Below are 19,130 nucleotides of genomic sequence, written 5' to 3' on the forward strand. Positions count from 1 at the left end.
TTGGTTAAATACGACAAGACCTTGCTCCCAGTGTATATCTGAGTAGTTGACCCTTGCATACAGCTGTGCAAACTGGACTTATTTCAAAATTCTCTATTTTAAACATCTATTTTAAAGAGATATTTACTGGTCTTTATAACCAGTAAAGACCAGAACTTGAAGTAAGCACATTAAGAAAAAAGAAAAAAGGAGTCAGTATTACAGCTGTCTTCTTCCATCCCTCCCTTACTTCCTAAGGGAGTAGCTCCTCATAATACAAACCACAGTATCCTCCAGAGAAGAAATCCTGAAGCAGCCTGGGTAGGAGGGAAGGATGAGATAGCCTAGCTCCTGACTTCACCCCCTCCACCTCTCCCATATTACCTTCCTCTTGGGCAACTCCCCTTACATCCCTCTATAGTGCTCCCCACACTCTCACTATGGCCCATTATGCTTCTGCTCCCCCTTTGAGACTAAGGAAATATCCCTTCTCCTGTTTGCCTTAGAATGGCCGAAACGTGCAGACATTTAAAAGACAAGAGACAACCAAAAAAGAGATACTGTGGCATTCAAGCTCATGAAAAGATGTTCAAAGTCATTGACATTAAGGAAATGCAAATTAAAACCACAATGAGATACTACCACCTCTATCATAAGGGCTAAAATTAAAAAAAAAAAACAACTAGCAATACCAAGTTTAGAGCATCTAGAACTCTAATAATTGCTGGTGGGGATGCAAAATGGGGTACAGTCATTTTGGAAACAATTTGGCAGTTTCTTATAAAGTTAAGAATACACTTAGGATACCACAACACAACCCCACTCCTAGGTATTATTTACCTGAGAGAACTAAAATACACAAAAATTTGTGTATCAATATGTACAGTGGCTTTATTCATAATCATCAAAAACTGGAAACAACCCAAATGTCCTTTAATGGGTGGATAACTAAACAAACTGGTACAGCCATCCAAATAAATATTACTCAGCAATCAAAAGAAATGAACCATTAATATTTGTAGCAACAAGGTTTAATCTCAAAAATATTATACAAAGTGAAAGAAGTTGGACACAAAAGACTACACTGTATGCTCCCATTTATAGGACATCCTGGAAAAGGCAAAACCAGTTGGGTCGTTGTCAGGGGCTGTGGGTGAATGGGGGAGATTCACTCCAAAGGGGCACAAAGGAACCTTGTTCTGTCTTGATTGTGGTGCTGGTCTCTCATGCCAATCATCTCTCTCTCCATCCCAGCTTCAGCCACCCACACCCACTGTCAAAATTTATAGAACAATATACCTAAGAAAGGTGAACTGTACTCTTGATATCTCAGCAAGCTTGACTTTAAAAAGCACAAGCCAGGGCACCTGGGTGGCTCAGTGGTTAAAGCCTCTGCCTTCGGCTCAGGTCATGATCCCAGGGTCCTGGGATCGAGTCTCGCATTCGGGCTCTCTGCTCAGCAGGGAGCCTGCCTCCTCCTCCTCTCTCTCTCTGCCTGCCTCTCTGCCTACTTGTGATCTGTCTGTCAAATAAAAAAAGTCTTTAAAAAAAAAAGTTTTAAAAAGCACAAGCCAACAAATTAAAAAGTGATGTTCTTTTGCATAACACATGGGACACAATAGTAAATTATACCTGTAACACAAATAGCATCAGAAAAAATCATTTTTGCAGAACTGGTTCCTGATCCCACAGAAGCAGCACACTAGGATGGAAAGAGCTCACATATGACAGAGTACCTTTCCTGGTACTCCCAGGCTCCTTTCAAGGGGCCATCTAGCAGCTGGGCATTCATCTCAGCCCCTCTGTCGGGAGCTAAGAACCTCACTCCAAATCCACAACCATTTGGTCCTCTGATGGGCAGAAATAGAATGACTGACATCCTGAAACACAGAACTCAGCCTTGCTGCCTTATCCACATATGTCAGCCATACCACCTCACACTGGCAGAAGCAAAAACTTCACTAACCACGGGATGACATACCATGGCAATTATAGAGCAAGAATGGCGACCTTCTTTCTCAAATTCTGACTAACTTTGAAAGACTATTTTAGCAGGTAAAAAGTAATGCAGAACCTCAATAGGAGAGACACTAAGATAATTACAGATCAGCATTGTAGACTTGCTCTGCAAATTGAAGCCCCACTTTCTTGGCTCGGTTCATTTCCCAGCAGACTTGAACTTTCTGGGGATGCACCCAGCCATCCATAAAATCCCAATGAACCCAATCCACAGCAATAAAAACAAGGTCCTTTTGCATAACTAAAGCTAGAGATCTGCTTTAAAACACTGTCAACTTAATTAAGTATTGCTTCCTGGGTGTCCCAGTTGTAGGAGCTATGGATTTTTGTCCCATTATTATAAATTAACTTAATAGATTTGTCCTTTAACAATATTCTCTAGCTATTTTCCTTTTGTGTTTGAAGTTGACTAATGTTTAACATCATGATTAAGATGAAAGTCTCCAATTATAACAAAAGAGCAAACACTATAAAACAGCAGACATATTTAATTATGAAAAAATTCACAAATATGCAAAATTGGAGAGCATACTATATAATGAACTTCAAGTACCCATCGTCTAACTTCAGAGTAGATTGCAATTTTCCAGAGAGGGTCTGGGTCACATCTCTTGTCCCAGTGTAATTATTAATAGCATCTCCTTTCACTTTAAAAAGTGTCAGTTTAGATATTATACCCAGTCTCAAAACTATCAACTTGTAGTCCATCTCAATTCACCTCAATCCCACCTATACCCCAATAAAAAAAGATTTTGAGACAAATCATAGACATTGATCATTTCATCCATAAATATAATAGATTTTGAAAAGCAGATTTTAATTCTTTGACATCCTTAAACCTGATACATTTTCGGTTCAGAACCAAGTATAACAAGGACAGGCTTCAAAGCTGGTAACAGTTTTTACAGCCTGTAACTTCAACAGTTAAGATTTATAAAGCACGATCCCCCAAAACTGTCTTCTGTCTCAGTGATCACTGCGAGGGCTGAAAAATGAAGCAATTATCTCCAAATTAAATGGAAACAGAGAGGCAACTGAAACTTCCTAATGTGTATAACTCCACATTTACTTTCTGAACAAAGCACCTTTGGAACCCAAAAAATCCCTCCTTTTTATCAAGGTTTAAAAAAAAAAAAAGCCAGCAGCCCCTCCCTCCGTGAGGACACGCAGTGTTTGTTCACTAACTTTCTCTGTTAGTTCCTTACTTTCTGCATCCAAATCGAGTACTGGCTACTCTGACAAATGACCTTCCGTAGCAACTAGCCAATAACTGCAGCCCAGGTTCCCCAAAGAAGTTTCTGTCTTATCTTAACCCTCATCTTATCCTGGGCTTTTTCCTATTAGCCAAACCCTTCTAATTTGTGACTTGCACCTTTCTGAAGAGAAACAACTGAGCCTGTTAGAATTGTATATAAGCTAAAAGTCATTCATCTTAGAGTGGGGTGAAAGAATGATTCAGAGTTTCTGCACTATCCTAGACCAGAGAAGATGTTGGAATTGAGTTGGTAGGTACCATACATATGTGAAGGCATTTTCAAAACAAAGAAGAACAAACTTCACTGGGTTTTAATTTAAACCATGGGCATGCCAGCAGCTGATTTTATCACTACTATGCATGGCTTGATTGAAAACTAATGTCCTTGGCTTCTAATTCAAGATGGCGGGCCTAATCCCACATAGCCCTATGTTCTTCTCTCTCTCTCTCTCTCTCTCTCCTTAGATTCCATTAAATTAACCATAAGGGGATAAAAATGCATAATCCCATAATAACAAAGTAAAAGCAGGTTGTTATCAGAGGAGAGATTTCAGCAAGTTTCCGTAGGACAAAAAGCAGATGGGGAACTGGTGACTAATGTTTGAAGCAAAAGAAGCCTCAGCCCAAATTTTAGGCAAAGGATGCTAGAGCCCAGGAAGCAGACGATCTGTGGCAGAGCCCTGAAGTGTCCCAGCTGGTGATATGGCAGGCAAGATAAAGGGCAGGAAGAAAAAAGAGACTGGACACCGCAGCACAAATTGTGGGTCTCTATGGCAGAGCAGAGCCCACTCACCTTTTCTCCTGTGCCCATTCACAGTGACACCACCCCCCCAAGCCAGGCACTCAGCTGTGGTAACCTCTGTATCTCAAAATAGTAGGCAGGTGTTCTCCGTTCATCAGTTTGATGAGCGGAGGGGTCTTCTTAGAGAAACTGCACACCCTGCAGGGGGTGAACAAGGGCAGCTGTGGTGGCGTTCGTGTCCCCAGGGTCATCTTGGGAGCGTTTCCTATCTAGGGGCCCAAGGGTTGAGATATGGGAGCCCCTGAGAAGGATATGAAATTCTAGATTATTACTTGTGAACAATATCAACACAGATAATGAACAGTTTAAAATTTTTCAGCTTTTAGAATTACCATGATTATAGACAAATCATAGAAACTAACTATGGCCACGGAACAGAATGAATATTTTATCAACTTTGATAAAGCAAAAGTAAAGGAAAGCTAAAGGGAAGGAGGAAGCAGGGCAAGAAGAGGTGGTGGTAATAGCCTTACCTTACACAGAGTAAGTCAAGTGACCCAATTAACAGTCCATAGAATGAGAAAGCTCGTTTTAATGAAGACATTGTCTGGAGCCTCAGCGATGACCAGAGAAAGAGAGTAAGGAGAGGTAGTAGACATGATGTAAAAAAACTACATCCTTGACTGTCATGGCAGAAGGTCACCAGAGGATGATCAAAGTTGATCGAAGCAGCAGTGTATGCATATTATTTTGAGATACAGAGGTAACTATGGCAGAACAGCAAAGAGCTAAAAGCAGTTTGCCTGTCTGTGGATAAGGATTTGGGCTGGCCAGGGATTGCTGCTTTCTGTTAGAAGCCCTTCAGTCCTATTTGATTTTTCAACTATACACACGCATTGCCTTTAAAACAGTACAAACCTGGGGCGGGGAGGGGAGGAGAAAAACAAAGAAAAATAATGACAGTTCTTCTGGATATGCAAGAAAGGAAATCTCAAGCACCCTGCAGCAGGAACAAGCCTGGAACGGGTTGGAACGGGTTAAGCTGGATACCGCATAACTATGGTAACAGATGTAGCTAATTTGGGACACAAATGAGGGTGTTGGAAGGATCTAAGAGAAATGTGGTGCTAAGAGGGAAGAAGAATCAATTCTAAATAAAGGAATGTCGAGATAATCAGTATGGACGCTCTGCCATCTGACACAGTAAAGGAGGAAAGAACTGAACGCACCCTCACTTTTTGACTATTTTTTCACCATCAATTCTTTTAAAGATTTATTTTAGTTAGAGAGTGAGAGAGCATGAGTTGGGGGAGGGTCAGCAGGAGGCGGCGGGGGGTGCAGTGGATCTCAAGCAGACTCCATGCTGAGCACAGAGCCCTGACACGGGGCTCGATCTCATGACCCCGACATCATGACCTGAGCTGAAATCAAGAGTTGGATGCTCTACTCACTGAGCCACCCAGGCACCCCTTCGCCATCAATTTTTTTAAAAGCAAAAGTCAAGAGATTCTTATATGGGCTCCTTGCTGAGTAAAGAAAGTAAATATAATAAAATTCATATTCAATAAAATAACATGGGCTGAAAACCACGTCCATTGTTAGAAGAAATTGTCTTCATAAGTCCCCAAGCATTTCAAGTTTAATGACTTCATTTGCTCTTCAAGAAAAACAATTTAGAAATGACATGCAAATGCACATGTATTGGCTTCCCTTGATACAATGATTTGCAAAAGAGCATATGCAGTTAAGTAACTCTTTCGAAATTCCATAGAAAATGACCAAAAAAAGAGGAAAATAGGAACAAATCTGCATCACTTCTGGTTACCAGGAAGACTGCCAACCACGTGGCAGAATCTGTGAGGAATCGACATCTTTGCTACATCAACTCTTCCCATCCAGAAACAGGACATTCGGGATTTCTGAAATACTCGTAGTTCACATGTTCTGTGAAAATGTCCATTTCATCAAGATTTTCACATATGTTAGCATACAATAATGCAGTGTTATGATTTCAAATCTCTTCTCTGCTTTGTCCCACCTTTCATTTCTAGTATTGTTTTAATCATAATCAGGCTTGCTAGAAGTTTGTCTGTTCAGTTGGCTTTCTAAAAGAAGCAACTTGCCAGACAAAAGTGGGGGGAGGCACATAAGGTTGGAGGAAAGAGCTTGAGAAAGGTGTGGAGACTGTGGGGGAGGTTTGTAGAGGGGACATGTCCAGGAAGATGGTGTGTGGAGTGTGAAGGAAGAAGATGTAAAGAATTTGGGTTTTATTCCAAGAGTAGAAGACTGTCAAGATTCAATTTCTGTTTCAGAAAGATCACTGTAGATTGATGGAAGGAGCTTGAGTTCAAGGTAGGCAAGACAAGTGGGAAGATCCAGAGGAATCCAAGAGGGACTGATGAAACCCAAGCCCAAGCAAACTAGCCCCGGCAGGATGGAAGGCAACCTCATCAACACAGAGACCAAGGTCTAGCTGGGCCTCATGGAAGCTACCAGAACAAGAATCACTTGGCCACCTCAGGAAAACCAAGTGGCTTCTTCTCTAAATTGGCTAGGGGAGCAGAGGAATGACTTATCAACACCCTCATGTCTGTTTTTGTTTGTTTTGTTTTGGATGGTGTTGGGGGGCGGGAACTGGTTTTTTGTTTTGTTTTGTCTCCTCACCCTGACTCCCCCTCCCTGTTTGGCCTCATATGGACACCCTGCCCTGAGATCCTAAGTCCTCACAGGTCTATGCCTATCCAATCAGCTGTCTGCGTGGGGTGAAGGCATGGGTGAAGGATGTCAGCAGTCCTTAAAGCTGCCACTCACAGTAGTCAAAGGCATTTTCTCCTTGGCTTGGTAAGTACTTTCAAGGCTGGGCCCAGGGAAGACCGTTCCAGATATCATATGGAGCACTGATATTTGCTTTCTGACAACCACATCCTAAATTCCCTAGCCTCCAGGTCCTGCCTGGGTTGCTTAGGGGGTCCTCTGTCAGACCAAGTACATTAGAGATATTTACAGCTGGGTCAAGTGACATTTATTTATGTACTTTATTTTCAGCTGTAACTGTTGGGGGTGATCAGAACTGACCTGGTTTGAAGCTGGCTATCTTAAAGCCCCACATTATTCGGGGGTCCCTCAGCACACATCAGGATCGGGGGTCCAGTTACTCAAGGTAGAAGGTGCTGATAAAGTTCCTAAAGCCCTTTGATTATTACCCCCACCTTCCCCCTAACCACACCATAGTGCATCCAGGTCTGTGCATTGAGCCTGAGTATTTTTCTAGGACTCAGCTGGAAGAATATCCCTGCTTCCTTGGGGGAGGGCCCCTTGTTGACTCATGGGCTGGTTGATGTTGGTTGGCACCATCTCTACCATATCTTCTAGAGAGTCCTTGAAGAATCTAGGCCCTTTGATATCTCTCTCTTCTCTGCAACTAAAATAGATCTGTTTTCCTTTGCCTGGCATGTCCTGGTTTTCGCATTAAATGTCCCCCATCCCAAAAAAGCCATCAGTCCTTGGCAACCAGGGCCCTAAGTAACACAGCAGCAAATAAAACCTGTGTGTAATAGAATACAATATAAATGCATATGGTCTTAAAATTCTTTCAAGCTAAAACTATGGTAGCCAAGGTATACAGAGTAAAATATTAGGGCTGCAATCTCTCTTCTAGAGATTCAAAATTCTATTTCAAACATCTTGGGTGTGTCCTTGTCCATAGTCCAAAATGCTTACACTATACAGAAATTTTTTTTTTAAGATTTTCTTTATTTGACAGAGATCACAAGTAGGCAGAGAGGCAGGCAGACATAGAGAGGGGGAAGCAGGCTTCCTGATGAGCAGAGCCTGATGCAGAGCTCGATCCCAGGACCCTAAGATCATGACCTGAGCTGAAAGCAGAGGCTTAACCCACTGAGCCACCCAGGCGCCCCTACAGAAATCTCTTTTGAAGGAAAAAATTTCTCATGGACCCAAGGTTGACCTAAGTCACATTTATTAAAATGTAACTTAAATAAGTACACTCATAAAGACCAGTTAAAAACACCCAGGCATTATAGCTTTCATATAACTAAAATGCCAAAATAAATTTACAAATAAATGCAACTGTAAAACTTTAAAATGTCAAATACATAAAGTTATCTTCTTGCAACAGAGGATATTGTTTTGCTGGAATTAAAACTCCATTTTGGGTTTATCAACAGAAAGATATAGTCTCAGGTCTAGTTACTACATGTTATCACTATCTGAATTTTGGCTTCAAGGATACCAATGCGGGCAACTAATAAAGCATGTGTGCAAAATAATATTAGTAACCTCAAAAATGTGTTTGCTACCTTGAAGATAATCAGGTACCATAATTTAAAATTCTTCTAAAAACCATCCTGAGATGCCTACATAAATGGGCACCATTTCATACTAATAAAAATAGTAACTAACATCACTAACATCTATTGAATTTTACTATATGCTCCAAGTCTTTCACATGTAGTGACTCTAATCCTTGCAATGTCACTATGAAATCAATACCACATATTTATCTCCATATTATCAAAAGAAACTGAGGATCACAGAGGTTGAATAACTTGCCCAAGTTTCACAGCTAGTAAGTAAAAAAAAAAAAAAAAAAAAATGAGTTTGAAGTCAGACAGTCTGGCTCCACTCAATCATTACACCAAATTACCGGTCTCATTGTTTTGGACACAAGGTAGTTTTTGGGGGTTACTAAATCTGCATCAAATTTAGATCTAATCCAATTATTGCTGAAACCAGCAACAGGAACTCTGTCATTGTGTTTTCACTACAACACCTGCTGCTAATAAGTTCCCGCAACTCAGTAACTATGAAGGTACGACTAGCATGAGAGCATCAGTCCTTGACAATATAGTGCTGATCCCAGGAATTGTTCTTCTGAGCCTGACGAGCCTATGCCCTGTGTGGACTCACTGTTCTCTCCATATACCTCTAGTTAAACTCCTCTCTGCCTCATGACCTGAGCCACCAGGCCTGCTCCTGGCTCACATGGAAAGACACAGAGGCAAATACAGGCCCCACCATTGGCTTTGGAGTTGCCATCAAGATAATCCAGAACATATTTTATTATTAATTATTTAAGATTATCACTAAAGTAAAACTGCTAATTTTAGAGAAGACACAGATCCCTCAAAATGTATAGATCTCAGAACCTCAGTGGTCTGAGAGACCCATGAGTGGTATAAACTCACACTGAGGAACACTTTAAAAACAGTGGTTTGGGGCACCTGTGTGGCTCAGAGGGTTAAGCCTCTGCCTTCAGCTCAGGTCATGATCTCAGCGTCTGGGGATCGAATTTTGAGCTCTCTGCTCATTGGGGAGCCTGCTTCCCCCTCTCTCTCTGCCTGCTGCTCTGCCTACTTGTGATCTCTCTCTGTGTCAAATAAATATATAAAATCTTAAAAAAAACAACACAGCAGTATGAATCCCTCCTTGTATCTGACAAGAACATGATTGAAGCCACCATTCCAAACAATGTTATATTTTCAAAGAGTTCTTTTCTGCTCTTAGAATCAAGAACTATTGTGCTTCACTTACATTTTTGTTTTGTGTTTTATGTTCTGGACATGTGACATTCTGCGTTTCATGCTTTTTTGCACAGCTCTCAGAATAATCTGTGATTATGCATTCATTTATAGGGTTTCCTGATGGAGGTCAGTTCCTCTCCTTCATCACTAAGTGCTGTCAAGACAGAGACCATGTCTGTCCCTGCACCCTTCACAGAACCTGGCGCATAGTAGGGCCTCACTGAGTGTTTGTTAAATGAACAAATGGGTGGGTGAGTCCATAAATAAATAAAACACATGAGTCATGGGTTGGTCAGTTCTTCCTGTTTGGTGACATGCTGGAAAGTTTAGAGTTGGATTTGTTTACCTTCATAACAAGTACAGAGGGTCTTATGCTTGTATTTTTGTATTAGTTTCATTCTTAATACCATTTTATATCTCTACCCTTAGTCTTCTTTTTTCTTTCTCATTTATTTCTAAGTTAGTCTCCCTTGCTATGTTTTATAAAGACCAATAAACTGTCTTAGATTTCTTGTAGAACAAGGTAGATAAATACATTTATCAAAGTCTTTCCAACATACTTTTGAAAACTTAACACTGAATTCTGTCCCAATAAACATATTTCATCACCTGTAAACTCTTAGAGAATACTGTGATGTGCTAATTCTAGCACCATCCTAACATTTAAAGCCAATTCAACTCAAGCCCAGAAACCACATGAGGTGTGTCATTTCAGGCAGTGCTATGTATTTTGTATGTAACAAGCATATTTCTAATAAGGTTAAGCAATTGGACAAGAAAGAATATATGGCTTCCCACAAACTGTATGGATTTGGGATCAAAGATTTTAGTGGTTCTCCAAAATATATTGAAATTACAATAGTAAAAGGTTTGCTATTGGGGGTGGGGAGATGAAAAGTGGACAGGGGTGGGGAAAGAGACAGGTCTGGGCAAGATCCTGGTCCCTACCCACTGACAAAAGTCTGACCACAGAATGAAGGTATAACACTATAAAGCAAAAATATTAAACGATCTAAATCCCTCTGTAAAATCTAACATAGACTATTCATATGCTAGTGGCTAGAGTGACTTGCAAGTCTGAAACTTCAGTTATCTGCTCTTATTCATTTAAACCATTTTCACTTCAAATGTTTACCAATTCTCTCTTAAAATGAAACCCAATGTTTAAATCCCTTTAACGAGGCCACCCCTACAAGTTAAACATGCATCTCATGTACCTTAACTAGACCCACACTAGATGTGAAAGGAGGTGGGTCTGCCCTCTCCAATCACTTGCTCCCACCAGGATGTCAGATCACCCTCTCCTTTGGGCTTAGTCAGAAAGCACAAAATGTCCATTTAGCAAACAGATTTGATTTCTATTATTAATAAGGCTCATTTGAGTCAGTTGAATCTTAGACAACAAACTGCAAGAGGCAAGAGTGGGTGTAAAGAAACAGATGGGTAATAATCATGTGTCACAGATAAATGACAATTTTTTTTAAAAGAATTTGATAGGGTATGGGCTGGGGCTTTCCCCCCCCCCCTTCCCTTTTCTCTCTCTCTCCCCCTCCCTCCCTCCCTCTCTCTCCTGGGGCTTTCTCTCTCGGTCTTTCTTTCTCCCTCTCTTTGGCGAGGGGTGGAGATTATAGAAGAAAAGGAAGGGGGAGAAAAAGCAAGACAATAGGCTAGACAGAGCGCCTGATCCGCATCCTAAAGCAGTCTGCCCCGCCCCCACTCCATCCCAAACCTAACACCTGGTAGCTCAGTGGTTGTGATTTCAAAACTGGCAGAAGCTGCCCGCCCCCCACCCCACCCGGCCTCCCGGACCAAGGGTGGTCTCCAACCCGGGGACAGGAGGGGAGAGGAGGCAGGAAAATAGAGGGGGAGGGAAGATGAAAGCTAAGGGAGGAACAGACTGGCAAGACCTCTTGAGGACAGTGGCCCTTTTTCCCTCCAAAGTGGTGGAACGGCATAAAAATCCAGATCCACTGGGGCCCGCTCACGTGCCAGCTCCCCTGCCCCAAATGCAGGGCGCCGCCGATGCCGCACCTGCTGCCTCGCAGCTGCGGCAGAGAGCCCCGCCTCGAGCCTTGACAACGCCCGGGGGACGCGCCCAGCCCGCCGAGCACTCCTCACCGCTCCCCCGGAGGGCGGCGGCCAAGCAGGAAGGTTAGGGAGGGGCAGCCCCCGTGAAGCGAAGCTTGCCTCCCGCCAGCCCTGACCCAGAAGAATGCCCCACCTGTCAGGCGTGGCGCTCGGAGCGAGTGTGTCCCACCGTCCCCACGCAGAGGCCAGCCCTACTCGGCTCCGGAGGATCTTTGCGAAGATCCTCCAATTTTACATCATCTACAGAAACCTTTAGACACAAAACACACAGCCGTGGGGAAGGGCGGCAACACACACACACACACACACAAGCAGACCCTCGACAATCGGGACCAACCAGCTCCCGCACAGTGGACGGACGGTTGCTGTAGGGGTCTCAAATTCCATCAAAAGAAACAAAACCAAGGCAAGCCACGACGCCCATTCCCAAGCCGGGCTTACCTCCTGCACAGCATCTTATCCATCCCTGGTCTTCCACGGTGGGTTGTTGTTTTGCTTTGTTTTCTTTTCCTTTGGGTGTCTGCTTAATAAATGCACCCAGCTAATCTGCAGAGCAATGTTTTCTTCCCATCCCGCAGCCCCACACTTGTCAGAGCTGCCTGGAATTCCACCAGCAATGCAGCTTCCCCGCGTCAGCGGTGATTACAGACAACAGAAGCCGCTACTCCTTGACAAAAGGCTGTCGTTCACGCTCGTCCCTCACAGCCCTGCGGTCAGAATTAAATCCATTTCCCGCACAAGGCTGGGAGGAAATGAGAGCACTCTTGGCCGTGCGCGCTGACAAAAGGACGCCTGGCGGCGCCCACAGCGCCCCCTCTAGCGGGCCGCTGCCCGGCTGCCCCAGGGCCGCTATGCTGCAGTGCCCCCACCCGCATTGCCCGCCGCCCGCGCTGCCGCAGTACCGCCGCCTGGCCTCTGCCCACGTCCACTCCGGCACTACGAACTTAGCCAAGAGCTAGTATGAGGATTTTATTACTAGGAAGGAAATCTGAAACGTGAGCTTCCTTTAACGATATATTCTCCCTGGGATTAAAAAAAAAAAAAAAGTCCTACAGCTGGAACATTTATTGCCTGGGAAATCTGCCTTTAGAAAATTAACTACTGCCTTTAAAAAATTAACTACTAGGGGTTTTAATAGCAATTGTTGACCATTTGAATTCTGAGCCCAAATTATCCCTATTCTAATTCTTCTACTATAGCAAAATTTGTTGTCCTGCGGTCTGGGGCTGTGCGCCCAGCTCCCTCCAATTCTCATTACTTTCTCCTCTCACCCCTCTCCTCATCCCAGAGGGAACAGGTGTTTAGTGAATAGGGAACTGGGTGGAGAACCAGAATACTTGATTACAGTCTCAGACCCGCCATTAACTAGCTGTGTGACTTTGATGAAATCACTTAACCTTTCTGGGCAATACTGTCTCAGTCTGTAAAATGACAGCATACCTAAAGCATCTTCCACTTCTACTTTCTGACAGTTTCTCTCAATATGCCCTCAGAGTAGGAATGTCACGTGGTAACTTAGGACTTTAGAAACCACTCCCCCTACCCAGCTCCACCAGCTTCCCCAAATCAGCATTCACTCCACATGGTTTTGTTTTTGTATTTTTGTTTTAATGTTGATTGCAGGGCAAGTATGGCTTCCAGAAAAGCCCCTGGTCATTTCCCCCAACCAGATCATGGCCCCTCTGCTCATTCTAGCTCTAGGCCACCACCACCTTTAGATGCTCCCATAAAACCCACAATCTCCATCACAGGGCTGCCACAGAAACAATTTCTGGAGGTGGACCTAGGAAGCTTTTTATTTAACAAGCATCCCTAGTAATTCCTTTGTACTCTGACATGTAAGAAATGCCACTCTATGTGAGCTACTCCTGGTTTGGAAAAAGAGAAGATGGCCACCACAACCATTCAAGAACTGGCCAATACTCCATCTCAGATGCCAGAGTAAATTGTGTCTTTCTGCTTTAGCTCTTCCAGCCCCTCCATCCCCCCAGTCTCTATCCCCTCCTTTCTTACCCAGAGCTTCTCACTCACTCCCATTTCACTTTCAGAATTGCTGAGTCCACAAGCTTTTTCCCCATTCTCCTGTCAAAACCTGCTAGAATTATAAGCAGCTGAGTCACGAAGATCCAAGTTCCGTCTGGCCAGAACCAGGAAGTCATGTGTTTATTGAGACACTTCAGGTGGCTATGTATTATTGGTGTTGAGGGAGGATATCTAGGGAGTTAAGAACATCTTCTCCAGAGCCCTGAAATCACAGTTATGGTGGGCCCTTTTCAGAAATAGAATCCAAAAAGGGAATAGAGAATTTTTGTTTAGTCCAGAAATAGCAGGCTTCATAAATCCCCTTAGTCATCTCCATCACTCAAAAATTTCTCTTCCTAATGTATTATTTAGCTTTCTCAAACTAGTAATTGCAAACTCTTGTTGGCTCCTGCCAGTGTTCTGTCCATTTTTATTCATTTAATCCTCACAAGAACGCCATAAAGACAGTACTATCATTATCCCATTTTACAGTTGAAGAGATTGACACACAGAGAGGTAACTGGCCCAAGGTCACACAGCTAGTGAGTGGTTGAGCAAAGATTCAAACACACACAATACAGCTCCAGAGCTTATAAGCCCTAACCACTACCCTGCACATGGCTTCTGGAAGGAGACCAAAAAAAAAAATAATAACTTTAAAATGCAGAACGAGGGGGCTTCTGGGTGGCTCAGTCATTAGGTGTCTGCCTTCGGTTCAGATCAGGATCCCAGGGTCCTGGGACCAAGCCCCACGTCGGGCTCCCTGCTCCGTGGGAAGCCTTCTTCTCCCTCTCCCGCTCCCCTTTTGTGTTCCCTCTCCTGCTGTGTCTCTCTCTGTCAAATAAATAAATAAAATCTTTTTTAAAAATGCAGAACTAGTACAAGACACTGATAAAGTTGATAAGGCTGATATATTCTTTTCCCAAAAAAGTGATTCTGCTCTTCTGGTCATCACAGTTAAAATAAATAAAATAAATAAATAAATAAATAAATAATCCGCCATCTTCTATGTCATCTGCATGTGACAAGTGCTGGAAAGATTAATGCCATCCTGTGGCTATAGGAATTGTTCAAATATCAGATAGGAAGCAAGACTTCAGTATATAAATTTCCATATTAAGAACCTATATGGAATTTTAGCTGAAGTTCCTGAAGTTCTCACTCAATTCCAAACTCACCTTGAAATCCTACAAAAGGAACAAGAACTGCAGTTGGCTCCACAGGCTATCCTGGGAAGATCATAAGAATTCAGAGTCCCTACCACAGAAAACCCAAGATGCCTAGCCCTTAACTAGGGACAGGAAAGCACAGAAGAATCCATGTCAAGTCCAGAAAAAAATCACATCTGACTAGCCCCCAATGACCACGTCAAATAAATATTGATAAATAAATTTTAGTTTAAAATTAGATTTTCTGACTGATTTGCAGTAAAATTATTTCTAATCCTGAGGTCTCTTGACAAAAAATGTCTCCAGTCAGCAATAACTTATCAAGTGAGCAGATGGCCGTGTAACAGACTATAGTGCCTCCACCTCCTGGTATTCATGTCCTTGTGTAATCCCCTCCCTCTTAGGTGTGGCAGGACCTGTGACTTGATCCTAACCAACAGAATACAGCAAAGAGGATGGGATATCGCTTCTGTGATTGCCTTACATAAGATTCTTCATCTTGCTGACTTTCTTGATAGCCTTCTTGGTTTGTATGCTTTAAGTAGCAATGCTAAAAAGAGCTACACAGCAAGGAACTGTAGGTGACACCTGGTCAGCCACCAGCTAAAACATCAGTCCATAAGTCCTAGAGGAATGAACTTGGAAGCAGATCCTTCCCCAGTCAAGCCTTCAGCTGAGACCCCAGCCCAGACTAACACCTTGATTTCTGCCTTGAGAGTGAGCTTAAAGCAGAAGACCCAGCTAAGCCATGCCCAGGTGTGACTCCTGATCCACTGAAATGGTGAGATAATGAATGTGTTAAGTTACTATGTTTGTAGTAATTTGTTACACAGCAATAGATAACTAATACAGTGCCTTAGCACCCTCCAGACACAGGCATAGTTATCCATGGCCTTCTCTAGGGCATGTCAGAGGTGCTGGAGGGATTGACACCCAGAGGATCTGCTCTTAAACAATGACCATCAGGAGTTGAGGAACAGCCTGGCTCCCTCATTCCTAAGTGTTGGAAGGACACCTCTGAAGCATGTTGTACATAGTCTCCCAGAGTGCCTCAGCAGGACTAAGACCCAGTGGCCCACAATAGCAACCTGCCCAGTCATGCATCTTTCATAGTCTGGCTTTTCTCCCCTATATTACTTCCCCACTCTCCTATTGGTGGTTCCTGGGCTTGTCTCCCAAATAAACTATAAATCATGGCCTACTTTGAGGGAAATCAAATTTAAGAAGAAGGGAGGAAAGACAGTGCTTTCAAAGCAAGACCAATGATGAATTCTAAGTCTAGGTTTCCTGAAGATGCCCCTCTCCAAACAGGCGAAAGTATAGCCATCCTGTGGCTGAGGCCTGCTGTGGAAAAAAAATGAACTGGGAGTCCAGGACCTGGGGCTCCAGTCTCACTCCTAGCGACTGTGTGCACTGAGGAAGAACTGACCCAGGTTTCACTTTCTAGCTATACAATAAGGGTAATAGCCCTTGCCCTCTGCTGTGGGCTGAATGGTGCTCCCCCTACCAAACCCCTGTCGCCAATTGTTATGTTGAAGACGTAACCTCCAGAACCTCAAAATGTGACTGTAATTGGAGATGGGGTCTTCAAAGAGATAACGGAGATAAATCAATGAGATGTTTAAAAGATTAAAAAATTAGGTGATGTGGATAGGTCCTAATCCAATAGGATGGGTATATTTTAAGAGGAAATGTGGACATGACTGGTACAGACAAAAGACCATGTGAAGGCACAGGGAGAAGTCAACCACCCACAGCCAAGGAGAGAAAAACCAACTCTCTTGACATCCTGATTTCTTGATCTCGGGTAAACTTCTGGTTCAAGCCACCCAGTACTTTGTTATGGCAACCCTAGAAAACTAAGTCTCCTACCATCCAGGGTTGTCATGAAGACAAAATAGGATACCAAGTGTAAGTACTTAGTCTTATTACTGATCAGAATGAGACAATCAGCAGCCCTAACCCCAGGGAAGAACCATATAGGGCAGGGTGGTGAAGCAGCACCCACAGCTGGTAGAAAGGTCCCAGACTCCAGAGGAAAGGTAATTCCTATTATAAAGTGGCAGAGAACTTGACTAAATTGTGTCCTAGTGTTCTGTAGAAGGTAGAACTTACAAGTGATAAAATTAGATATTTTACAAAGGAGATTTCTAAGCAAAATAGTGTAAGTGCAACTAGGGTCCTTCTTACTGCTTATAGTAAAATACAAGAGGAGAGAGGAATTAAAGGAAGAATCATTAAACACAAAGGAATCAGAGCTTGAAGACTGGGAAAATTCTCAGCCCATCCATATTGCCAAAAGTGAAAAAGCTTGTTTTGAAAACAGCACTAAGGGTATGGCTGAATAACCACTTGATAAAGAGATCATGGGGTGTAACTCACGGACCTTATCAGTCATCTTAGCAGAGGCTAGGAATAGAGATGGGTTTTTCCAAAAGAGAGAGTGCTAGATTGAACTAAAGCAGGACATAATGAAGGAAGGCTGTCGAATTCCTTGGATCTTACAGGATGAGACCACAAAGCTACTCAGTTGCAAATGTGCACTGCTCTTCCAGGAAAGGGAAGAATGACCCCAAAGATGGTTCAGAGATCACCAGGGCTGCCATTCCAACCAAAGACCCAGGGGTCAGGTTGGTTTCCTCCAGGCTTCAGGGGGCAGGGCCACTGCAGAGCTGTGTAGGGTGATGCTTCCACCTCAGTGGACCTGGAAGGTAGGACACTGAGCCAAAGAGGGTATAAGGCTTAAGATATAATGGAATTTGCCTTGCCAGGTTTGGGAATTGCCTGGAACCCATCACTTTCTTCTTTCTGATTTCTTCCCTTTGAATGGGAATGTCTGTCCTATGCCTGTTCACCACTGTATTTTAGAAGCACATACTTAGCTGGTTTCACAGACTCATGGCTGGAAGAGAATTTCACCTCAGGATGAATCCTACCTCAACTCTCACCCATACATGATTTAGAGGATATTTAGATGAGACTTTGAACTTCAGACTTTAGAACTCATGCTAGAACCAGTTAAGACTTTTGGGGCTGTTGAATGTATTTTGCATGTGTTAAGAGCATGAACTTTTAGAGTCAGGGGCCAAAAGCCATGGACTGAATTGTGTCCCCCCCACCACCAGATTCATATGTTGAAGCCTAACCCCCAATATGACTGTACTTAGAGATAGGGGTTTTGGGTGGTTGCTAAGGTTAAATGAGGTCATAAGGTTAGGGTTCTTAATCCAATAGGATTGGTGTCCTTCTATGAGGAAGGAAGACAAGAGTTTGCTCACTCACACACACCACTGCTCAGTCTCTCCACCCACTCCCACCCTACCATGTGAAGCCACAGAGAGAAGCCTGCAAACCAGGAAGAACAACCTCACCAGAAACCAAAACCCATCTGACCTTGATCTTGGACTTCTCAGCCTCCAGAACTGTTAAACCATTGTTTAAAGCCACCCAGTACAGGATTTATATTTTGTCAGCCCAAGGAGATACACACTTTGTGTCTTGGTTTCTCCACCTGTACAACAGGGACCAGCAGGTCTATCTCATAGGACTGTTATGAGAGCAAGGTAACATATGTAAAGTATGGGAACAGATACAGCATATGTTAAGTGCTAGGTGAGCAATGTTATAAAGATGAAGACTGTCTCTATGCTCAGGGTTATGGCCTTAGCTGGGTTTTTAGACAGCCTTGAAAACTGTTACTGCTAGTGGCCAAAGCCTACCACTCCATACTCTTCTAGCTTGAGTTTACATTTCTATTAAATGTTAATTTCCCCAGGAAGGGTAATAGGCACTTATTCCTTAAGTGATGAAAACAGACAGAATGAAAGATATTAGATATAAGTCCTGAAAAGATGAGAATGGAAGCTGCATAGGGCTGAAGGATAAGCATGAAGGCTGAAGACTCTGAGATCTATTTTTTCAAAGCATGAGATTAAGGAAAAAGAGTTGAGTAAGTATGTGACAAGTTAGGCCTTTTAAAGGGTAATTGTTAAACTTTGAATTATCACAATTTTTTAAGAGACTTCAACTTTCAAGACTGCATTTATTTGTCTCTAGAAGGTAGCCCTGGGCTGGCCTTTTCACTTTTCATATTTGGGGGAGCCTGTAACAGAGAAGAGAGTCCCTTATAAATGGCTAAACAATAAAAACAGACAGTACCAAAAGAACTATGTAAGAAATGTTTCATTAGTAACCAAAACTGTTTAAATTGAAAGATACCGGGTTTTACCTATGAAAATTCTATCATTTTAATAAATCCCACTGTTAGCAAGGATATAGTGAAATTGGCCCTAAAAGCTGGTGGTATTGTAAGT

The 19,130-nt window shown here is 42.9% G+C and overlaps 1 protein-coding gene across 1 annotated transcript in view; it reads right to left on the minus strand.

The window, feature by feature from the left end:
* The window catches only part of LOC111148063 (adducin 2), a 98,704-nt gene extending 86,259 nt beyond the window's left edge, over nucleotides 1–12,445 (minus strand). Inside the window, exon 1 of the mRNA XM_022504437.1 lies at nucleotides 12,068–12,445. The gene's annotated coding sequence lies outside the window, so the exon portion shown is untranslated. The remainder of the gene's footprint in view (nucleotides 1–12,067) is intronic.
* Between the last annotated feature and the right edge of the window lie 6,685 nt (nucleotides 12,446–19,130).

Source organism: Enhydra lutris, unplaced genomic scaffold (genome assembly GCF_002288905.1).
Source record: "Enhydra lutris kenyoni isolate GAN:26980312 unplaced genomic scaffold, ASM228890v2 scaffoldscaffold18, whole genome shotgun sequence".
Lineage (NCBI taxonomy): Eukaryota > Metazoa > Chordata > Mammalia > Carnivora > Mustelidae > Enhydra > Enhydra lutris.